General features: G+C 39.4%; 1 protein-coding gene across 5 annotated transcripts in view; it reads right to left on the bottom strand.

The window, feature by feature from the left end:
- LOC139479117 (semaphorin-2A-like) overlaps nucleotides 1-23280 on the bottom strand; it is a 322677-nt gene that overhangs the window by 110194 nt on the left and 189203 nt on the right. For 3 of the 5 annotated variants that reach the window (XM_071261895.1, XM_071261886.1, XM_071261910.1), the window contains one exon: nucleotides 13005-13077. The gene's annotated coding sequence lies outside the window, so the exon portion shown is untranslated. Of the gene's footprint in view, nucleotides 1-1870; nucleotides 1947-13004; nucleotides 13078-21451; nucleotides 21552-23280 lie in introns of those variants that run through there. The other 2 variants (XM_071261903.1, XM_071261919.1) reach the window with 2 other exon arrangements.

Raw genomic sequence — 23280 nt, 5'->3', positions numbered from 1 at the left:
TTAACTCACAGCCCCTGTATTCTCATGTATAATGCGCACAATTGTATCTGAAACTATTTTTTTTATCAGGAATAATATATTCTATTATTTTCTTAATCATATGCAGCCTTTACTAAACATATTTAAAATAATAATAACCCTAAGCGAAGCAGCTATTCCCGGGTATTATTTTTTACATGGAACCAGTCTGACCAGTCAATGTAAAGGCTCACGCGCACGTGATCGCGAGAATTTCATGTTGACATAGAATCTTCAAACAAAAACAAATATGACTTTTAAAGAGTGAAAGTATGTCATTTATGATATATGTATCCATTCTCTGTCAACTAAAGTTTGTTTCAAGGCGTCAATAGCGGTATTCTGACCGTGGTTGCTGTTAATAACGGTGAGTTGTGCGATCTTCCAATCGCTTCACACACGATTTCGCCGAAATTAAAAAAACAATATTATAAGGAATTTTGAATAAAATTAATGAAATAAGTTACAAACATAAGTCCAGAGATACAAAGAACACTTTTTATAGCCAGACAGTGTAATTACATGATTATTTTGCGTACTTCAGTATGGATTTGTTGACATGGTATTTCCGGTGTTTCGTGCTCACGGTAATGTCTTTCCATGGGGGAAAAAAACATCCAAACTCATAATTTGTGTATAATGCGCACCCCCTACTACACAGCTGTGTTTTTTCGAAAAAAAGTGCGCACTATACTCAAGAAAATATGGTAATACAAAGAAAATTTTATTGAAAAGATATGTGCTATGCCAGGCAAGCTTGCATGAAAACCTGACTCATTCTTTTAAAAATATAATGAAATTGAGCATCAGATAGAAGATGTCATGAAAATACATCTGACCATGGAATGCTACAAGGCAACTTGAAAGCACAATCTTTAATCATGAGCGATGGCATGTCTAATTACAATCAGAACTCTAAACCAAACACTAATAAATCAGTTCATGGATGATAATTCATCATATTTTGTATCAGTTTACTCATTATTAATAATTGCTTTAAAAGCATCACAGACACTGATCCGAGATATCTAATAAGTCATCAAACCCTTTTTTGAAAGAAGTCTAATAGTCTTTGGCAAAAATCGAGCTCGTGTGTATCAACTGCTGGTAATAAATACATTGTGAAATTGTAAATCAGAAAGAAAAAAGAAAAAACATTTGACAGAAGATAAAAAATGTTAACATAATAAATTGAAACTGACAACATTTACGTTCTCTGACAAGTTAAATGCTTGTCTGTCTTTTTTAAAGGTATATGAACTATCAATAATTATTTTATCATTCATGTGCATAAATAATTTGTTATTAACTTCAAGAAACACATAGCACATTTCTAGTAATAACTTCTCTTTGATTTAATTTTACTCCTTTACGGACAAATTTAATTTCACTCTTTGATGGACAGACGCTTTATGACTGAAATAATGCCGAAGTGACGTTAAATATTAACTCACTCACTTTGACGGACAGATGATGTGGTCAGCAACACTAGCCAGTACACATAACACTGCATTTCCTTTAACATTGAGTCTTTCTAACCAACTATTTTGCAATAACTTAATTAATATCCAGTTGCTATGTGTAAACAACCCACTTTATCAAAAATAATATTTAGTTTTGTCACCTGATTAACTGCTTTCTGAGTACAACGAAACTGAGAAACATAACAATATTTTTCAGTGAAGTCTAATTTTGCAAACAGAATAAATAATTCACCACCATTCCAATGTTTCTTTGTTCTTGGTAATCAGTGAGTGAATGGCAACGGGGTCCCTCCCACCTGAGCAACGAGGGTCCTACAGAATCAATTCGTTAATGTAACGTAACTCAACGCTTTAGACAGCTTTATTACCTGTGTACTGGATCTGTAGGTTAGTCTTGCATGGGAACACACATGGAGCCAGGATGCAAGATGCAGAGTACTAAAGCTCTGTCTTTCACTGATGAATCACTTCGTGACCTGCAAGCCAGAGTCACACTTGTTATGTACAGCCGAGCCAAGACTGTCACGTTGTCGTGAACCAGGTCTTAGTGATAATTACACACGGCACAGGCACAAGGATAGCATCAGATATAATCTACCATGCAACAGAACTGATGGTTAATTTCATTTCATTAGCGAAATCTTCCACTAGCTTTGTAGTTTATCACTCTGGGTAGATATGTATTTCATTAGTTCATTTCAAAGAGGCTGGGGGGCACGGGTGGCCCAGTCGTCTAAGGCGCCGTGATTCGCTGTGCAGAGTTGCCTCCCTTGGGCACGCCAGAAACCTATGATTGTGGGTTCGAATCCCGGTTCGCCCCGATTATGTTTCTAGGTTTGTCAGCACCATACCCGTGCCCGTGGGTTTCACTGAAGTGGTAAACGTCTGAGACCTGCATCACTTTGGGCTTTCCTCCCACATTAAGCTGACACGCCGCGATATAACTGGAATACTGTTAAAAGCGGGGTTAAACCCAACTCACTCACTCACTCTCTCAAAGAGGCTGCATCTACATTGATGATTAGAAATCATGAAAACTATATTGAATTTTTATGAAAACTGTTCATATCATGTTTCATTGGACAATTTATACATAATGTCAATAGCTTAATTGTTTTACATTCAGTGAAAAATGTATCAATGCTTTAATGATATTTCTACAAAACTGTGTCTCGATGATCTGAATGTGGTATGTTCATTCATCATTCATGAAACTGATGCTTTTACTTCTCTTTAAAAAATGCCAGTCTCAACTGAAGAGTAGTATGTACAATGAAACAAACCATATGAAATTGATTCAACACCGTGGCATGGGAAGTGTTTTAAAAGGTCACAACACATTTACAATGTCCTTGTTTCCATTAAATATATACACTCCATAAAATCCAAAGAATCAAATCAAAGGTTAAAAAACTTAAGATATGTAAAAACTTATTATGAAGTTTTGTTTGTCTTCAGAATGAGACCAGACACATTTCAGTAGAGCAAAGAGAAAATCCCAAATTGTGTCCTTTGAAATTTGAAAAAAATAAATCATTTCCTCTTGCAAATGCACCGGCCACCCGGTTCTTAAGTAAGTCTGAAACAGGACTGTAGACCACCCATCCCTAGTCTAAACAATCCCTCAATAAATTCATTGTTTCTTCAGCATTCTGTAAGAATGTTTTCAAGTGTTCTATAAAGGGACAGTGTTTATCATTCATGTATTATATAATCTGTAGAGATTCTCTTAAAGGGGGACTCTGCTCCACTTGCTGACAGCAGTTTTACACTACAGGACTAGACAATGGAATAAGTTCTTTTTGAGAAACTGAGATATTGTCCGTATGTTATTAGCAATGGTTAACTGATGGAGTGATATACATCATTAAGTCAGAGTTAGCAGACAATGGAGGAGTGCCAATAGGCTGTACCCCCAGTAACTGTACTGCAAACTCAGATAATGGATTTGATACATTGTTGTGAATGATGGGTGGGTGAGTGAGCGAGTGATTGAGTGAGTGAGTGAATAAGTGTGTAATGCAGAATGCAGTTTGTGTGCAGGCAGACGTGTGTGTGTGTGTGTGTGTGCATGCGTGCATGCATGCTTGTGAGAAAGAGAGTATGTGAGTGTGTGTGCATGTGCATGTACGTGTGTGTGTGCATGTGCATGTGCGTGTACATGTTTGTATGCGTGCGTACTAGTCCAGACTTGTCAGTTATAGCCTAAAAAAGAACTTGAAACTCTACATGAAAATACAAGTTTCAAAGCTTAAGTTTCAGCTACAATGTTTATTAAATACATAATGCCACAGTTCTCTCATTCTGTTACAAAGCCTTTATGTAAACAGACACACAGTTAAATCAAGAAGAAGACCAACCAGATCAGGTAAACCATCAAAATAGAACAAGAACAGAAATCATGGAAAGATATTCAAGACATCCAGATAATGAATCCTTTCACAGGATTTGCAAGATACTTGCTGTGCAGCACATACAGGAACAACTGTCACGATACTTGCTGTGCAGAACATACAGGAACAACTGTCACAATACTTGCTGTGCAGCACATAAAGGAACAACTGTCACGATACTTGCTGTGCAGCTCGTACATGAACAACTGTCACGATACTTGCTGTGCAGCACGTACAGGAACAACTGTCACGATACTTGCTGTGCAGCACATAAAGGAACAACTGTCATGATACTTGCTGTGCAGCACATACAGGAACAACTGTCACAATACTTGCTGTGCAGCACATATAGGAACAACTGTCACGATACTTGCTGTGCAGCACGTACAGGAACAACTGTCACGATACTTGCTGTGCAGCACATAAAGGAACAACTGTCACGATACTTGCTGTGCAGCTCGTACATGAACAACTGTCACGATACTTGCTGTGCAGCACATAAAGGAACAACTGTCACGATACTTGCTGTGCAGCTCGTACATGAACAACTGTCACGATACTTGCTGTGCAGCACGTACAGGAACAACTGTCACGATACTTGCTGTGCAGCACATAAAGGAACAACTGTCACGATACTTGCTGTGCAGCACATACAGGAACAATTGTCACAATACTTGCTGTACAGCACATACAGGAACAACTGCATGCAATGTACATAAAAAAACTTATGTTGTTTACTTCTTATGGTTTAGCAACATCAGAATTGATATTCCACAACTTGGAGTTGGCAATTAACAATATCCACGGCCCCAGCATTTTCAGGTCAGGGAAGCATCAATGAAAAGTCTCCCTCCACTGATATACATGTAGAAGAAATGTGCTGATTCTATCAGTCTCTGGAGTGTGGGTGTGCCTGTTGCCAGTCAAGTGTGTAACTGCGGTTACATAACAAGAAAAAACTAGGTCACAAGTTGCAGACATGACCAGTCAAAACCACAGACAGGGAGCTCTGCCACTGCAACTCTTACAGTGGTGGAAAAACTGGCATCAGGTGGATGATGAAATGCTGTAGAATTTCTTTCTGCTCATGGTTGGTTGTTTGGCACTCAGCAATATTCCAGCTTTATGACGGTTGTCTGTAAATAATGGAGTCTGGACCAGACGATCCAGTGATTAATATCACGAGCATCGATCCATGCAATTGGGATTGATGACATGCATCAACCAGGTCAGCAAGCCTGACCACTCGATCAAGTTAGTCGCCTTTTACGACAAGCATAGTCGCCTTTTATGGCAAGTATGGGTTGCTGAAGATCTATTCTACATCTTTCAATTACAACATGAAGATGCAACTCCATCTGGAGCAGTTAGTTTGCCAAAAAGAAATATGCTCATTTAAAAGGTTCACAGAGAGTATGGCACACGCCACAAGAATTCACGTTCAAGAATGCAGGTAAGTGTTCTGACATACCCCATTGATGACATACGACATTACGGGAAGAACTACAAATACCTGAAGCCTTCTGGATAGTGTCTGTCATGGTTGTTTTGTAATTCTCACAGCAAAAACACACACGGTGATGTATATCAATACACCTACGTCAACCATCTATTTCAGTCACATTGGTGAGGCCGTGACTTCTATGTTAGAAATGAGGTAATACTACGCTCTAGAGTCTGAAAGCTTATTTCTCATATGCCAAATGCCGATAAGACTTCACTAATTGTCTTCAGACAATTGCAATTGTTACAAATACCATTTTTATCAAAACAAATTGAAAGTGAAAGGACACACTGATTACTGCAGGATACTAACAGGGCACTGGAAACATAAAGGTAACAATCAATCTGGAATAAGTTTTTGTCTCCATTGTCATCAAATTCTAATTAATATATTTATGACTATATTTACAAGAACATGTTACTGGAGATAGTACTCTCCTGAAACCTTTCTATATTATTTGAGACATAAGTTTGGTTGTAATTATTCCCAGCATGAGAGATAGTTATCACAGGGCTAGTATCATCTTTCTATGTCTGCCCACAAATTATATCGGGGCCTGAAGATTATATCAAAGCCGGATTCAGCAGTTTCACCGCTTTCAAATATCAGCTCTTTTCACGATGAGAGCAAGGAGCAGACAGTACCTACCGGACAGTCATCTGATTTGATTCCTCATGAAGATAATGTATTACAACCTCCTGAGCATTACTGTAGATGCAATCCCTTTCAGCACTGATAATCACGTCAGGCCTAATAGTGTAGCTTCCACAAAGACCCACGACTGACGAGTGTATCCCTAGTGTTATTCAACAAAAGAAAGGATTTGCTAATTTGTAGGTCAGTTTGACGTGATCAGATACCTCATCTATAAATGATGGTACGGTTTTGTTGCAGTGTGCACAGTGTTCTTGTCCAGGATTCAAGTGGGTGTCCTGCATTGTTCAACAAACCTCGATGATCAGTTTAAACAGGAAAGTCCTCCCACTTGGATGGTGTGTGGACATAAAAGCAGACAAGGCAGTGAAAGAAGCTGGTTCCTAATGTTCAATTACTGGGACAGGCATAGTGACAATGAAGAAGCTGTTTGGTTGCGCCCACATCTTCCATCCTGAACCTGACACATTCACAGCTCCCTATGCAGCATTGTTTTGTTTATTTAGAACCTTAAATACTTACACCAAGGAACTTTAAACTTTCAGTTCCTAGCCTTGCAAGTTGCAAAGTGAAAAGTCCATACTCAATGTTACATATGAGGGAAAGATCCGTCTGTTACAGACATGACAAGAAAGATGCTTTTTGAACCAAACCCTCCGTCCTGAATGCTACTCATTCACATCTTCCCTGCTTCATATTATTGTTATCAATGACGGTCATTGTCTATTTTAACTTTAAAATAACTCGTTTTTTAAGACTTTAGGACTGTCATAATTGCCTTATACTTCAACATAGACTGGGCACTACAGCACTGTCATAACTGCCTTATACTTTAACATAGACTAAGCACTACAGGACTGTCATAACTGCCTTATACTTCAACATAGACTAGGCACGAGAGGACTGTCATAACACCCTATACTTTAGCACAAACTAGGCACTACAGGACTGTCATAACACCCTATACTTTAGCACAGACTTAGCACTAGAGGACTGTCATAACACTCTATACTTTAACACAGACTTAGCACTAGAGGACTGTCATAACACCCTATACTTTAGCACAGACTTAGCACTAGAGGACTGTCATAACACCCTATACTTTAGCACAGACTTAGCAGTAGAGGACTGTCATAACACTCTATACTTTAGCACAGACTTAGCACTAGAGGACTGTCATAACACCCTATACTTTAACACAGACTTAGCACTAGAGGACTGTCATAGCACCCTATACTTTAGCAGAGACTTAGCACTAGAGGACTGTCATAGCACCCTATACTTTAGCAGAGACTTATAGCACTAGAGGACTGTCATAACACTCTATACTTTAGCACAGACTTAGCACAAGAGGACTGTCATAACACCCTATACTTTAGCACAGACTTAGCACTACGTGTATCAAGGCAACTATATAATACATGACTATATAAGGAGCACAAGTCATATGAAAACGGATTGAAAAATACCATTATTATGTATGTACATGAGGTAAAAAACCATAGTTATTTCACACTGAATCAAGTTGCTATTGTTCATATATCATTTAAATCCTGAACCCCATCAATGTCTTCTTTACGAGTTATTTTCAAAGAGCCTTAAACTGTAAAGGATTTTTCCATATTAAATAAAAATTAACTTCACAATGAAATACACAAACTGCTGACCTGTAAGGAAGATGTTTTCTTTCTGAAAATATTAAAACATTTTACCTGAAATTTTCACATTACAGGGTGCTCGGCATGATTAACCTAGAATTCAGGAGTAATGACCCAAAAATAATAATGCATCCAAAGGTAATAAATATGAAAACATTATACACTCCGGGAATCTTCAAAAGAAATTCCATCCTAAACTGAGAAGTATATTTCATGTAGACCCATAATAATCAATCAGGTATAAAGTACTGCGGTATTGTGATCCAGCATTCTAGAGTGTCATCTCCATTAAAGATTCATGAGTTAAAACCCTTTGATTTCACTCCTATGATTAGCACAAGCATTGATCTTTCTATTGCTATCAAATATACAGGGTTTGATATAGATGGACGAGGGAGCTTGCTGTAGCAGCTTATGCCTGTCTCATAAAAAACTCATTCAGTGCATGTTTTTGTCCATATCATAGCACAGATAAGATGACTTTCATAATGTACAATGGTCTGTGAAATGATATAAGTTATTCTGGTGAATAGTTAACAATATACACATTCATGTGAGTGGGAATATTAATGCTGTTGTCAGCTATATTGCAACCAGTCGTAACATCTGCAATGCAAATTAAAATGTCTACTCTTGTGGTATTCAAACTAGTATTGTTGTCACATGCAATGGAGCACTAACAAAATTGATTGATGCAACAAATCCAAAACATAATACACTATTAGTACTGATTGTTTTTTGGGGACTGACATTAAGTTTCGTGCTGTGCAAGCTTGTTGCTTGTACTAGTCCAGACTACCGCTGGTTTTATAATGCGAGTCCACTGAACCATTCCACAGATTAACATAGATACACCACTCACACACAGCATACTGACTCCGAGTCGCCCAGTCCTTGTTTCATTCCCTTCATCGCGAGCATCAGGCAAGGTAACAACAAGTACCATCTTTAAATGTCATATGGTATGGTGCGACCAGGGAATGGAACCCCCAACTCTGTCCAGGCAGATCTCTATCCATTACACCAGGAGGGGCGGTCAGGTAGCCTGGTGGTTAAAGCGTTCGCTCGCCACGCCGAAGACCCGGGTTCGATTCCCGACATGGGTACAATGTGTGAAGCCCATTTCTGTTGTCCCCCGCTGTGATGTTGCTGGAATATTGCTAAAAGCGGCGTAAAACCATACTCACTCACTCACTCACTCACTAGACCAGGAGGCAGTGCATTGCAACACAGGAGAGGGCCAAAACAGCAGACTTGTTCCTGTCATGTGACTGTTAACCAAGGTTTTCTCCAAACAATAAACACTCTAAACTAATAAACTGTCATCACCCAATACCTGTCTTGTCTCCCACAACATGGATGGGGTACGCAGGCACTGATTCTACCCTCCAGGGTAAATACATCCCAGGGAAAACACTTCTCTTGTACATGTCCCTCGCTTTGTCATGGCAGACACACATGGTTGCATATTCTAACCACAAACTTGAGGATACAGCCATGTGAGACATTTGACAAATGCTTTGCTCAAATCTCATGGCACAGTCATGGTAGACATTTCACAACAACCTTTAGACTACATTGCTGAACAATTTAGATACCCATATACCATCCTCAAATCAGACTGTTAGCAATAATGTACTAAGTTTCGAATCCCATATTCGACCGGATTCTCATCTTTGATATTGCCAGCACCATATCCATGTGCTTTGGTTTCACCAAAGTGGTGAATATTTACGATAAGTATCATCAGGGCTTTCTCCTACATAAAGCAGACGTCATGATATGACTGAAAAACAGAATATATTTGAAGGGGCAAGCTCTGAAACTTTGTTGCAAAGATTCAAGAAGTTATTCATAACAATTGGTATGTATTCTGACAGAAATACTACTCTAAAGTCACTTACTTCTGCACGTAACAAAAACTCACTCCTGCATGTACCAACCTTGAATTATCAACAACACAGGGACATTAGCATAACAGTAAATCCATGGATCAGACACAAGGCACAGCACACTCCTGAACCAAGATAATGTTGCAGCTCATAAGGCCGGGCCCTTATTCGTTGATACAAATTATTCCCCCATTATTGCCTAAGTGAGGATGAAACCGATTCCTACGTAATGTATGCATCTTTCCTGACCTCTGAGTAGTTTTCCAAGTGGCTGGACAAATGAACACACCGACCCAGAGAGGCATGAAATGTGATGGGAGCAAGGTGTGTATAATTCCAGTGAGCTTGTTCAGGCTGTCACAGCGTAATACACTGCTTGAGATATGGAACGTTTGGACATGGGCGCACAATACCTCATAAATAATCAAGATTCCCCCATCAGTTCAGGCTCTCTTGTCATCCTCAAAGACAATTTCAGAAATTTTGACATCATGTGAAGTGCCATCATTCTGAAATCAAAGCTTCTTTAATTTCTAATTTTAGTGAAAAAATATGATATTGATGAGAAGTTGGCTTTTTCAAGAGATTTGCTGATGCCATAATTGAGCCAATTTGGTCCTTTCTTTTGAGATGTTTTACCATTTTCTCTTCATTTGGCATCTTTTCAACTATTTGTCTCTTCAGCGGTTTATTCTGAAAAAAGACACATCTAGTCCATTGAAATCCTAAGGTCATTACATTGTTGTTTTTCACAGATAATTACAATTATCACAAGCATCAGTTTGAATAATTCTTGTGCACCTGATGAGGTAGTGTGTGTTTCGCACCACATCAGGTTGCCGTCACTCAAACAAAGCCTTGGTTGCTGATGACGCCACAGACATAATGATATTACAAGGCTGTGCCTTGATGCATGAAACATGCACGTTCTTCACAAGTCCCACACAACATGCAGATAGGCTTTTCCACAAGACTGCCTGCATTAGCGGACCAGACTTGGTGACTGTGAAACACGATTACAGCAAGGTGTGTTTCATTAGAAGATTCCATCCCCAGGAAAACATTAGCAGGATCGGCAAGTTACCTGCCTTTATTGATGAGGGAATTGGATGTTGCACAGCAGAATCAGCTGACGCGAGTTAGACTTGTCAGACATGATATTCGTAAAGAATCGTGCTGGATACATGGGGATACATAATGTTCATTACGTGTTTAAGCTGCTAGAGTACTTGAAACTTTTGTTGTTATCATTGTGTATTAAGAATAGAACGCCCAATGGAATATCTCAAATTCAGAATAGGGGGCCATAAAATAGGTTGATTTTTTGCCAATTAGCAAAGATGCTTTGCATAAACTGCTGAGAAACAAATGATCTTGTAGAGGAGAGGCCTGGGAACCATTATAGAGTGAAGAGAGGGAAGGCTTTTCTGGGATAGTCAGCATGATTTGGAAATATATACCACTTAAAAGAAGTTGAATAACACCCAATTCCTTCATCTTACGATAACTAATCTGTCATGAAATCTGAATGAGTGAGTACATGAGTGTGGTTTTACAATATCATGGAGGGAGAGAGAGAGGGAGAGAGAGAGAGAGAGAGAGATAGAGAGAGAGAGAGAGAGAGAGAGAGGGAGGAGGAGAGAGAGAGAGAGAGAGAGGAGAAAGAGAGAGAGGAGAGAGAGAGAGGAGAAAGAGAGAGAGAGAGAGAGAGAGAGAGAGAGAGAGAGAGAGGGAGGAGGAGAGAGAGAGAGAGAGAGAGGAGAAAGAGAGAGAGGAGAGAGAGAGAGAGAGAGAGAGAGAGAGAGCTAACACTTTAACAATGCGCAACTCTAACCTCCCCTTCATGGCAGAGACCAAGCGAGACCATGACGTCCTCAACTCTACACAGAACAACATATTATGACACTTCTCAATTGTAAATTTCTGCAAGAAAAGACGGCGAGGTACCTATGGAAATGTCACAATTGGAGCAATGATTTCAGGCTGGTTTGTTTCATGTCATCGATGAACTGTGAAGACTTACTTTGCTCCGAGGATGAAACAAATGATGAAAACGTGTTTGCTGCCTGACTGGTCAACCATAAAAAGGTGTCGGCTTTGACAATTCCGCATGATGCGTCTATGTCCAGAAGATCAAAGGGCCAATTTGCAGTTGTTGCACTGCCTCAGATCCACAGGAAATACTGTTACATTTATGACATTTGTACTTCAAAGATACTTCTATAAATTCTGATAACTCTTCAAACCCGTTTCATCACGGTTATCATGTTAGTCATATTGAGTCATCCCAGTGGTGGATCTTAGGTTTGTTATTGTCTACAGAGAATCAGCAAATATCATCTGAAACCGAGTATTCCATGTCGACACATGTGACAGGATTTATGTTCTTTTGAAGTGCAGTGAATAGTGTAGGGCATATTAAAAGGATAAAGTGATATAAATTTTTATGGATGACTTTTGCATTAAAACTTGCTTTAAAATAGCATGTGCAGTTGTCTTGATAATGTAAAATAGTGGTAAATAAAGTCACAACTCAGGCGAAACAAAGGGAAAAGTAAGGCAAGAAGACTAAATAGAAAGAGGGCTTGTAGATGCTTTTATCAGAATCTTAGCAATATCAGGATATAGAATGAGCTAACAGTATCTTAGCAATATCAGGATATAGAATGAGCTAACAGTATCTTAGAAATATCAGGATATAGAATGAGCTTAACAGTATCTTAGCAATATCAGGATATAGAATGAGCTTAACAGTATCTTAGCAATATCAGGATATAGAATGAGCTTAACAGTATCTTAGCAATATCAGGATATAGAATGAGCTTAACAGTATCTTAGCAATATCAGGATATAGAATGAGCTTATCAGAATCTTAGCAATATCAGGAATATTTGTGATTGGGTATCAAAGGCAACTAGGCTACCCATATCTGTGGATCCTATATGTTATGACAACGTAGGCATGATCCCCACTTCATAGCAATAATCTTCAGTGGTGAATAACAGCACCTGGGCCGAGCACCATGAGATGATTGATTTATGCCACAGGTATATCTAAGTGGCCTGTACAGTATGACAAAGTGGTCGACAGCATGAGCATCAGCTGTGTCGTTGAGTATGATGATGCACAGTCAGTTCTAACCTATTTTACTATAAGCCTATTTCACATGGTGTTTGTACAAGCATTGGGTCGAGGTGATGTACGCAGGCCTCGATTCCACACAGGTTGGCTTCAGAGGAGATTGTTTGCTTTCACCATATTGTCCACAATATCGCAATTATATCACAATTACATAACAATGAACTGACAAGTTTTATCTTGACAGGTTCAGGCAATTACAAGTTGGACTGTGTAAAAGCATTGATCAATATTGCTGGGGGAGAATAACAAAACCAGCTTGCCTTAGATTTCAGGTCCAGATTGTCGTAAACTCTCAAGTTATCCAATGGTCTCTTGAGGTGCCCCGTGCAAAATCTGAAGAAAAAGAAAACAATTTAAATTGACATTACTTGACATGAAGTCATCTAGACCAGGGGGGCCATTAACATAACCGCACCTGAAACAAGGCTTTGCACTCCACAGAAGAACACTGACAGCAAAACCTTTTTCAGAAATAAAAGAAAACCAACCCATCACAAATGGCATTTGTCTTGAATCTCTCAAAATAAGACAAGTGTAAAAATATCTCTGTAGTGTCTGGAGCTTCTTGTTCCTTCAACCCCAGCATTTCCTTGCTAAAACATTGAGGAGTAATGGCCCCAGATAGAAAGGCCTGGCAGAATCCCTTACATCAATGCATTACGCAAACTTCAAAGACACTTGGCAAGTCTAATAATCATGTAAAAGGCAGATGGGCTAAATATGACACTGTGATTAGTCAAAAATGACACTTTCCAATTTCATAACAATAGCTTGTCTGGACAAACAATCGTATTATGTTGTCAGTTTTCGACTAATATGGCTGTCTCAAGTAGCCAAAGATGTTAGATCCAGAAAATTGTCTGGCAGCGTTACACCGAGCCAAAGTGCTTAAATACTCCATTACAAGACAACGAGAGTTGTAGGAGAAGACTCTAAACAGTCTTCTGATGTGGATAAAAGATGTATTTTATACCATATTTCACCCTTTGTCCATTGAGCACAACCACTGAATCTGTCTGTATGATTAATACATCAGGAGTGATTACAATTCCGTGGTAGCGGATGACAATTATAGTTCGGTGGCTGGAGAGAGTTCAAACGTTCGCTCTAACTGTCTGCTCAATTTTCATAACATGATTATTTCATTATCAGTTATGAATGGAGGATACAATTATCCGAATTGAAACCTGAAACCAATATGTCGTTTTTGCTGGATGCACTTTATGACACCTTCCCTCAAAAGCACAACATTACTTTCTGTACAATAAAACACACTTCAAAGATATCACAACCGACTGTTCATGATTCAGCAGAAGTAATGAATTTCAAGTCTCTCTTAAGATAAAACTGGTAAATATTTATAGCAAGTGAGTCTTCTAAAAGCAATATATATATGAGTGACCGGTTTTAATGCTGCTTTGCAGAAAAATAGTCACAGGTGACATCAATTGATGAGAATTAACACCTTTGTGAACCACGGGAGAGTGAATCGAACCCATGACAAACCCTCAGAGCTAATACACCTTGGAATGTCAGGCCACCTGTGCCCTCATCTGGATGACCTACAGTGGCATCCAAGTCACCTTCTGTATAACCTACAGTGGCACCTTAGACCATCCAAGTCACCTTCTCTATAACCTACAGTGGCACCTTAGACCATCCAAGTCACCTTCTGTATAACCTACAGTGGCACCTTAGACCATCCAAGTCACCTTCTCTATAACCTACAGTGGCACCTTAGACCATCCAAGTCACATTCTAAATAACCTATAGTGGCACCTTAGACCATCCAAGTCACCTTCTGTATGCATGACCTATAGTGGCACCTTAGACCATCCAAGTCACCTTCTGTATGACCTAAAGTGGCACCTTAGACCACATGGCAATTAACCTATGCAACCTTCAGCCCTGAAAGTTATGTGAAACAATCATAAGATGTGTATGAATTAATCTTTGATGTCACTCTTTAAGTGTTATTCTGCCATTTTCAGCCACACACAGAAACCAACTTTCTGAAAGAGCATGCAGCTTCAAAAGTTGGCATGAAAGGAAATATAAAAACTACAGACGTTTATGCTACTTAAAAGTAGAAATGCAAAAATCTTCTATTGATGTACAACATACAGACACTATCTGAAAGGCAAGATTGGTATTTTTTCACATGAATTCCATTTGTACATGAACACAAATATTGCTGCAATTGCTCAATCCAGGCAAATGTAGGTCAGTGTGATTGCTACTCTTGAGCTCCGATCCTGCTCAATATATTGATGGAAAAAAGGTCCCAGCCAGTTGATGTGTATATGATATGTGGGCTGTTTCTCTGCTGAAACTTATAGCAAGGTTACATATTCCAAGCATGGTGATGGATCCTCTGTGCAATGAAGCGTTTGTGTTAAATACTAGCATTATCACTTTAAATGGCATCTTTATCATTTTGATAAATGATTATGTAATTTATCCCTCGTCCAGTCTCCTTTTCACTTCAGTAAATGTTGTAGTTTTGTTGATTGCGATGAATTCAGACTTTTTATGTTAGTTACAATTTTGCACGATATTCTATATCAAAAGATCAATACAATTTACTGTGGTAGAGAATTCGTAACCATTTTCGCTCATTTCATTTCCAAGAAGGATCCCAAACTGACTTGTTGCCATGACGACTTTTCAAAGTCTATGAGGAATGCATAATGAATTTGCTGGCTTCTAAATTTAAATCTTACAAATTCTTATGATCATAAAAATAGCAGCACAGACAGACCGGTTGCTGAAAGAAATGTTTTGGTTCTTATCAGGTTTGCGTTGTTTGTCAAAATGTCAACTACAACTGTACATAACACAGGTTGTAACATGCCAATTCAGGATATATATATTAATGTTGTCTGGATGTTTTCTAGAATGATTTATGACATGCCTATTCATTATATATATAACTATTGTCTGGATCTTTTCTAAAAAGATTGTGAAGTCTACGACCATTTGACATTTACATACAACCTTATTAATGCAATATTGTTGTGACGGTTCACAAAAAATATCACACAGATTTTACTCTACTTACTTACGGCAATGAGTTACAGTTACGTTTCATGCATGTTGTAATTCTTCAATCTTGCATGTTGTAGTCAAGGGAAAATGCAGTCTTGTCAAACAGTATCTGACCTCAAACGTACGTCTCACAGGGCACACGAAAGAACCTGAATGTCTCAAGCTTGTTGCCACCTTGTAAAATACTCTTGATCCAGCAACCCATCTCTCAATGTATCTGGTTACCTCTTTGAGGGAGGAAATCTGTCATGAAAGCCATTTTATTTTGGCCATCTTCTTGCGACTGAGATTCTTTACCTGAACATAACATAGGACATTATGGTTGATTATTATATGCTTGATCCCAGCTAGGATGCCATGCTTGATCCCAGCTAGGATGCCATGTTTGATGCCATCTAGGATGCCATGTTTGATCCCAGCTAGGATGCCATGTTTGATGCCATGTTTGATCCCAGCTAGGATGCCATGTTTGATGCCAGAAAGGCCGGCTGTCATGTTTGATCCAAGCCAGGCTGCCATGTTTGATCCCAGCCAGGCTGCCATGTTTGATCCCAGCAAGGCTGCCAGGTTTGATCCCAGCTAGGCTGCCAGGTTTGATCCCAGCTAGGCTGCCAGGTTTGATCCCAGCTAGGCTGCCATGTTTGATCCCAGCTAGGCTGCCAGGTTTGATCCCAGCCAGGCTGCCATGTTTGATCCCAGCTAGACTGCCATGTTTGATCCCAGCTAGGCTGCCATGTTTGATCCAAGCCAGGCTGCCATGTTTGATCCCAGCCAGGCTGCCATGTTTGATCCCAGCTAGGCTGCCAGGTTTGATCCCAGCTAGGCTGCCAGGTTTGATCCCAGCTAGGCTGCCATGTTTGATCCCAGCTAGGCTGCCAGGTTTGATCCCAGCTAGGCTGCCAGGTTTGATCCCAGCTTGGCTGCCAGGTTTGATCCAAGCTAGGCTGCCAGGTTTGATGCCAGAGATGTTCTTTGTCACTGCTTATTCTTTACACCAATGATTTCTTTCGAAATGGGAATAATAACAAACTGACATTATATCAATTTTAACGACAAAAGTTTTCTATCAGACTGAAGTCATGTGGACAGAAACTGATAAACTTCCAGTATATGGGCCATGAAAAATCATGTTATTTACACTGAAGTGAAAATATCACTTATACTTTCACTCCACTGAAACATAACTGACACTACTCTGATAAATAACAATTCCTATTTTCACAATGTATTCCTTTATTGCATTTTACTATGTTAATATTCCATATCAGTAGGTTTACTGTTTTACTGTGGAACAAATGGCACCATTTCTTGGTTACTCGCCAACATCGTCTGGTAAAAACCTGAAGGAGATGTTCCGGACACCGACACTGCAGTGCAGAACATACACCTCTTACTTTATATCTCCATGTAGAATAGCCATTCCTTGAAATAGTAATCTGTGTCCACTATGTGATGAAACACATTTGTTTTTGTTCTTAAAGTGACATGTACTGTAACTGAAATTGATCATAATACATTAAAAGATTCCAAGGCACTTTTCACTAGGTATCGCTGGTATCTTGGATATTTATCCAAATTAGATCAACAAAAGGTTTATTTCAACTAAGAATAATCAGAATTAGTTTCAGATATGACTCTGACACACAGATGAAAGAAGTGAGGTTTCCCACCTTTGTGAATGCTCATGGGGCAGCAATACACTATTTCCTGTACAACTATATATGGATAGTTGACAGTGAAGAGGACTTCTGTTGAAAATCAGAAGATTTTATAGTGTGATGACAGCCAAAATACAGGATTCATGGCAGTCATGTAATAGAGGATATTTGCAGGTATCAATATAATTTGGGTTATATGCAAAGAAAGAAGGACAGAACTCTTTCCCAGGTTTCGAGATTAACTTATCATCAGATGACCATGAAGTAGTATAGTTGTCAGGAGACATGTCCAATCGGTAAACATGGTCATCATGCTGCAGTTGTTATGCCGAGTCATGTAATGTAGATCACTTACAGGCCCATCATGTACAGACAAACATGATTACCTGACACCAGGTCGTTACACACAAACACCTGATGTGGATGACAGATGTCATGTTTGACATGAGACAACAACCACTCAGTTGGGTGAGAAAAACTAATTTTTTTGTTTCCTGATATAAATGAAATGTGAGAATATTTCTAATGAATGCACACTGATCCATAAGTGAATATCTATTCATTTTGATGTCAGTTGTGAAGGAAGACTCAATGTGATCACTACCTTGTTTCCCAGAGCTGTAATGATGGCTTCATGTTGACCAACCACCATCAAGCTTACAAGAGGACAGTTGACTTAGTGCCATGACTGTTATCAGTGGGAAAAATCCCCCTGTCACTGAACACCGATCGATCTGTGGAAGTGAGCTAGACAAAACCAGAAGCATACAATCATGCAAATGAAACAAAACTCAGAGTCCAGGAAAGACATTGGTGCTGACAACAGTTCGGCTATGATGCGATTTCAATGAAACCCAACTTCAAGAAAAGACTTCGCCTGTCTGTCACATTATTGAATGACAGCTTCCTCATGATACATCTCCTCTGTCCCCATCTACAGAAGCATCACCACTGCTCTGTATCTAATGAAGGGAATACAAATTAAAAATTCAGGAGACTGTCACCAACATCCATGTCTGCCACCTTGATTCATGAGATCACAAGTCATAGCTTCTGCTCAGACGTAACGTGGAGCACTTTGAGTAAATATAAAATGTCAATGCCAGAGAACAACGAGAACAGATGCCATTGGGCGGAGCAGGCAAAACAGGGGTGACAATTACATGAATAGATCACTGAAATTCAGTGATGACACCAGGTGTTACAGAAAAGGGTAAACATGCCTGCCCTGGTGGTAGGACCTGCCACTCACGCAATGTTTGCTTTAAATAAAGTGTTTGTTGCCAAATGTTGCACAGCAGTCAGCTCATTTCCATAATCATAAGAAATCAGTTTTTGTTTGTTAGTGTGTTGTTTAACGCCGCACTCAACAATAGTCCAGCTATGTGACGGCGGTCTGTAAAATAATCCAGTGATTGACATCATGAGCATCGATCCACGCAATTGGGATCGATGACATGTATCAACCAAGTCAGCGAGCCTGACCACCCGATCCCGTTAGTCGCCTTTTACGACAAGCATAGACTAAGATATCAGTACTGAAAGCAGACTTCAGTGTGACTATATCATAAGCATGTGTTTATGAGTGAGTATGTATGGTTTTACACCATTTTTAGCAATATTCCAGCAATATCACGGCGGGGACACTTGATATAGGCTTCACACATTGAACCCATGAGGGGAATCGAACCTGGGTATTCAATGTGACGAGCAAATGCTTTAACCTCTAGGCCAGACTACCTAGACTAACATATAGTCTCTGAAATGAACATTTCGTACAGAAAAAACAGTTGTTCAGTTATCTTAATAAAAATATAATAAAAAGGGAGCCCAGTGATTCTCTTCATTCCTGATACTGCAGTAATCTAGACTTGCCAAACATTATAGACTTGCATGGGCTGTAGTTGATATATTTGTATCAGGGTCTGTAAGACAGACTACAGACTACCCTTCATGTGTTTATGAAGCACAACTAAATAGTGATGATACCATGTGTTTGTGAAATGGTGTGTGTATCCTGCCCCACCCGTGGGACCTGTCACAAACATATGCAAAGACAAGTCAATTGCTCACCTGAAAAACAAAGACCATGTAGGGAGACACGGGAACGGCCATTTAATGTTCCAATGTATGCAAATATCCGTTCATGACAAACACCATACTTGACCCAGAGGAACAATGGAGAATGGACCACCCAATAAAAAAACATACAATTTGGTAATTATGTGATGCTGTGTCGTTAATGGTGCACATTATAAGAACAATTGAAAATGCCAGTTGTGACAGAACTGGGTCACACTTAACACTGGTCTACTTAGTGGGCAACAAGATCTATGCAGTTTTATTAAGTAGAATAAAATTACCACAGCAAAAATTATAAAACAATAAACTGATAATTTTATGGATAATTATATTATTACTAAGTGTCAGTTCTGCTATTCATTGGAAATGAAGGGATTAAGTTTCAATTGAGTTGTGACACAAACAGAACATGATGACTGTAAAATTAGTGTAGAGTGAGCAAAAGTGGGCTTAATGCCTAGTTTTTGACTCACATAACAGCTGACAGTTATAATGTGGGAAGTAAACCTAATGCAATGCCGGACATTGATGTTGACAACTTCAGTGACACCCATGGACACTGTTATGGAGCTAACAAACTAAAGACCACAGTAAGTATGGAGCTATAGGATTTGAACCCACAACGAGCAATTTTCTGCAGCTAAGGGACATACTTCTGAACAGTGCTTGTCTTAGGCCATTGGGCCACCCAAAAGTGAGGTGGGTTGAAGTGGGGTGGGTTGGGGTTTGGTGTGGGTTGGGTTTAGGTTTGTGTGGTGTGGTGTGGTGTGGTGTGGTGTGGTGGGGTGGGGTGGGGTTGGGTTGGGTGGGGGAGTGGGTGGTAGAGTGGGTGCCAGAGTGAGTGAGCGAGTGCTGCTGTTGTATAATTTCAAGACACAACAATCATTAAATGTGCGGGGGCAATTCATGCTTTCCTTTATATCATTCTAGGACACGCCAACTTTAGAAGGAAAGGAAGTTGCTGACAAGTGTAGTAATGCAGTCTGATGAGAAGCAGGTGGAATGAGAATCTCATAATTTATTTAAGAAAAAAATATAATTTACTTTCTGCTATCAGAAATATAGAAACCTGCAAACCACTCATCTATATGCACTCAGAGAATCCATTCCAACCTTTCACAAAGTAAACAGTTGCGAGATGTGACCCAAATTTCACATCCTTAAGTCTACAAAAAGATACTTCATAAAAAAAAAACAGAAAAATCATCAATGTGTTTCTCACAGTGGGAATCGTTCTCCTCTCATCCAAGGTCTGTCTAACTGTGTTACCCATGCAGCAATGTAAATGTCAGTGTGACCGTTTATCACCAGTGAAGGTTGATTTACGTCATAGAGGGTAATTAGCATTGTTATCATGCAGATGATGATATGAGATGCATAATAGCGGTCCGTGATGGATGTGAAGAAAACTCATTGGTGGAAGGACCAGGATGTGTCCAAACTAACCCTTCCTTTAATGAAAGTGTTCAGGAAATAATTGTTTTATAGATTACTTGATTCTGGTTTGTGTGGAACCTGTTTCCATCCATGGTACAGAGATATGAGTATGCATGTTGAATGTTGTTTTATGCCAGTCCTTAATATGCCACAATTCATTCAGCAGTCTGTGAGTGAGTGAGTATGGTTTTACGCCACTTTTAGCAATATTCCAGCAATATCACTTCGGGCTTCACATGTACCCATGTCGGGAATCGAACCCGGGTCTTCAGCGTGACTAGCGAAAGCTTTGACCACAAGTCTACCCGACCATCCAGCAACAGTCTGTGATTATTTCTAGTGAGGTGTGGCACATTAGTGGTGGATAGCATGAGCATCCACATCGTCTGGACAAGATGAGAAACGATCAGCCAGGTCTCACATTGTGAAGCTCTTGTTTTAGACACTTAAAGCCGAGCACCAGGCTGGATAACAACAATTACCGTCTTTTAATGTCTGTGGTATGCCGTAGACGGGGATCGAAACCCAGACCTTCCGCTCTCTTGACAGGCGCTCTTCCACTGGACCACAGAAGCATCTGGACTGAAGTAATAGCACCAAATGAGATTCAAACATCCACAACCAAGGGAGTTAACTCTGCAGGATCTTCCACTGGACCACAGAAGCGTCTAGACTGAAGTAATCGCACCAAATGAGATTCAAACATCCACAACCAAGGGAGGTAACTCTGCAGGGAAAATCGATTCCCTCTTCTATCGTCCACCAGTACTTTTAATACATCACAGACCAGTTGACGTGTGACAACAGCAGGATGGGTATTTACCAAAATGCTTCAGGATGACAAAAGCTGTTGAAAATATGCTTTGTGCATTAATTAGTTATGCTGCTCACAGCTTTTGAAAACTTACAAAGACATACAAATTGAAAAACCATCAAAGTGTCATTAAACCTCCCGAAAAGCTCAGCCACTCCTAAAACATAGTGTAACGTAACACTTTCCAGATGTAACTGAATTCAATAAACAAGCTATCATTTCCCGATCTAGACAACAAAAACACAATACACATATATTATTCAGTCACGATATGCCCATACTTTTAGATATGTGGCCAATTTCTCCATTTTTTACCCAGATATCTGCAACACATTTACTTATACATGTCAGCACAAATCATTCAAGGCGGTTCTTGAAAAAAAAATATCTTGTGTATCTGTTAGCTTGGTGTGGGTTATACTTTTTTGCATTCTTAATGAAATATCCGGAACCAAAATCATGTTTACATTCTTGCATAAATGAATTCCAACTTGCGGTAAGGATTAACCCTTGCCTTCACAAACAAGATCACTATCAGAGTGTTCCTGACTTCAAAGATATACATTTCTAAACCAACGACAAGGGCAACCTTTTATACTTAGCAAATAGCGGCTGATTGCCAATCTGTAAGTGGTACATAGACTTACTTACATTTTGACACAAGTATTGATCATCTGAAATGTTCACTTCAGATTCAAGTTGAAGAAAAAGAATAAAATATTTTATTAACCACAAGAAACTACATTGCTGGTTTGAAAAGAAAAAGATCATATTGAATATGTTTTTTTTTCGGCTCTACATTCCCTTTTTTAATCTATCCAATTTTTTGTTGATTTCAAACAAAAAAAGTATAGGAGAAATATAGTTTTTGTGTTTCATCATGCAATATTGCAGGGATGTCCCCAAGAGTGAGGGAATGTTGATTCATGAAACAATATTCCATTAAATAATTAGGTTTGGACCAGAAGAACCAGTGACTGACAACAGGAGCATGATCCACACTACTGGGTCATGACGACACATAACAGCGATATTACCAAGTGCAACCATCCTTACTCCTCTGACAGTGGGATACCGGGGACTTTATTCTCCCCCAAAATCCTCATCGAGGGCACCATCTTAAGCCAGTAATTGTGTTTTTACTAATATTTCAGCCATATCATTTTATGTTCACTACAGATAAGGTCATACATTGTGCGCATTATTTTCAAAGCCACACTCTGCAATATTCCACCAATAAGACAGTGTCACTTCTTAAAATACGAAGTCTGGACCAGACAATCCAATGATCGATATAGTGAGCAACAATCCATGCTGTCGGGATACAAAGACACACATCAACCAAGTCACCGAGCTTGACCACCTGATCAATTGAGTCACCACTTACGACCAGCATAGGCTGCTGGAGACCAATTCATTTCAGTCTGCGAGGATGACAAGTGATCTACTAGGCTACAAAGTCCCAGTGTGTCTCAGCAAAAGAAGAAAACCAAGAGG

The sequence above is a fragment of the Haliotis cracherodii genome, unplaced genomic scaffold (assembly GCF_022045235.1).
Source record: "Haliotis cracherodii isolate W230 unplaced genomic scaffold, xgHalCrac1.p SCAF_1, whole genome shotgun sequence".
Lineage (NCBI taxonomy): Eukaryota > Metazoa > Mollusca > Gastropoda > Lepetellida > Haliotidae > Haliotis > Haliotis cracherodii.
This window is presented reverse-complemented; position numbering and strand designations above follow the sequence as displayed.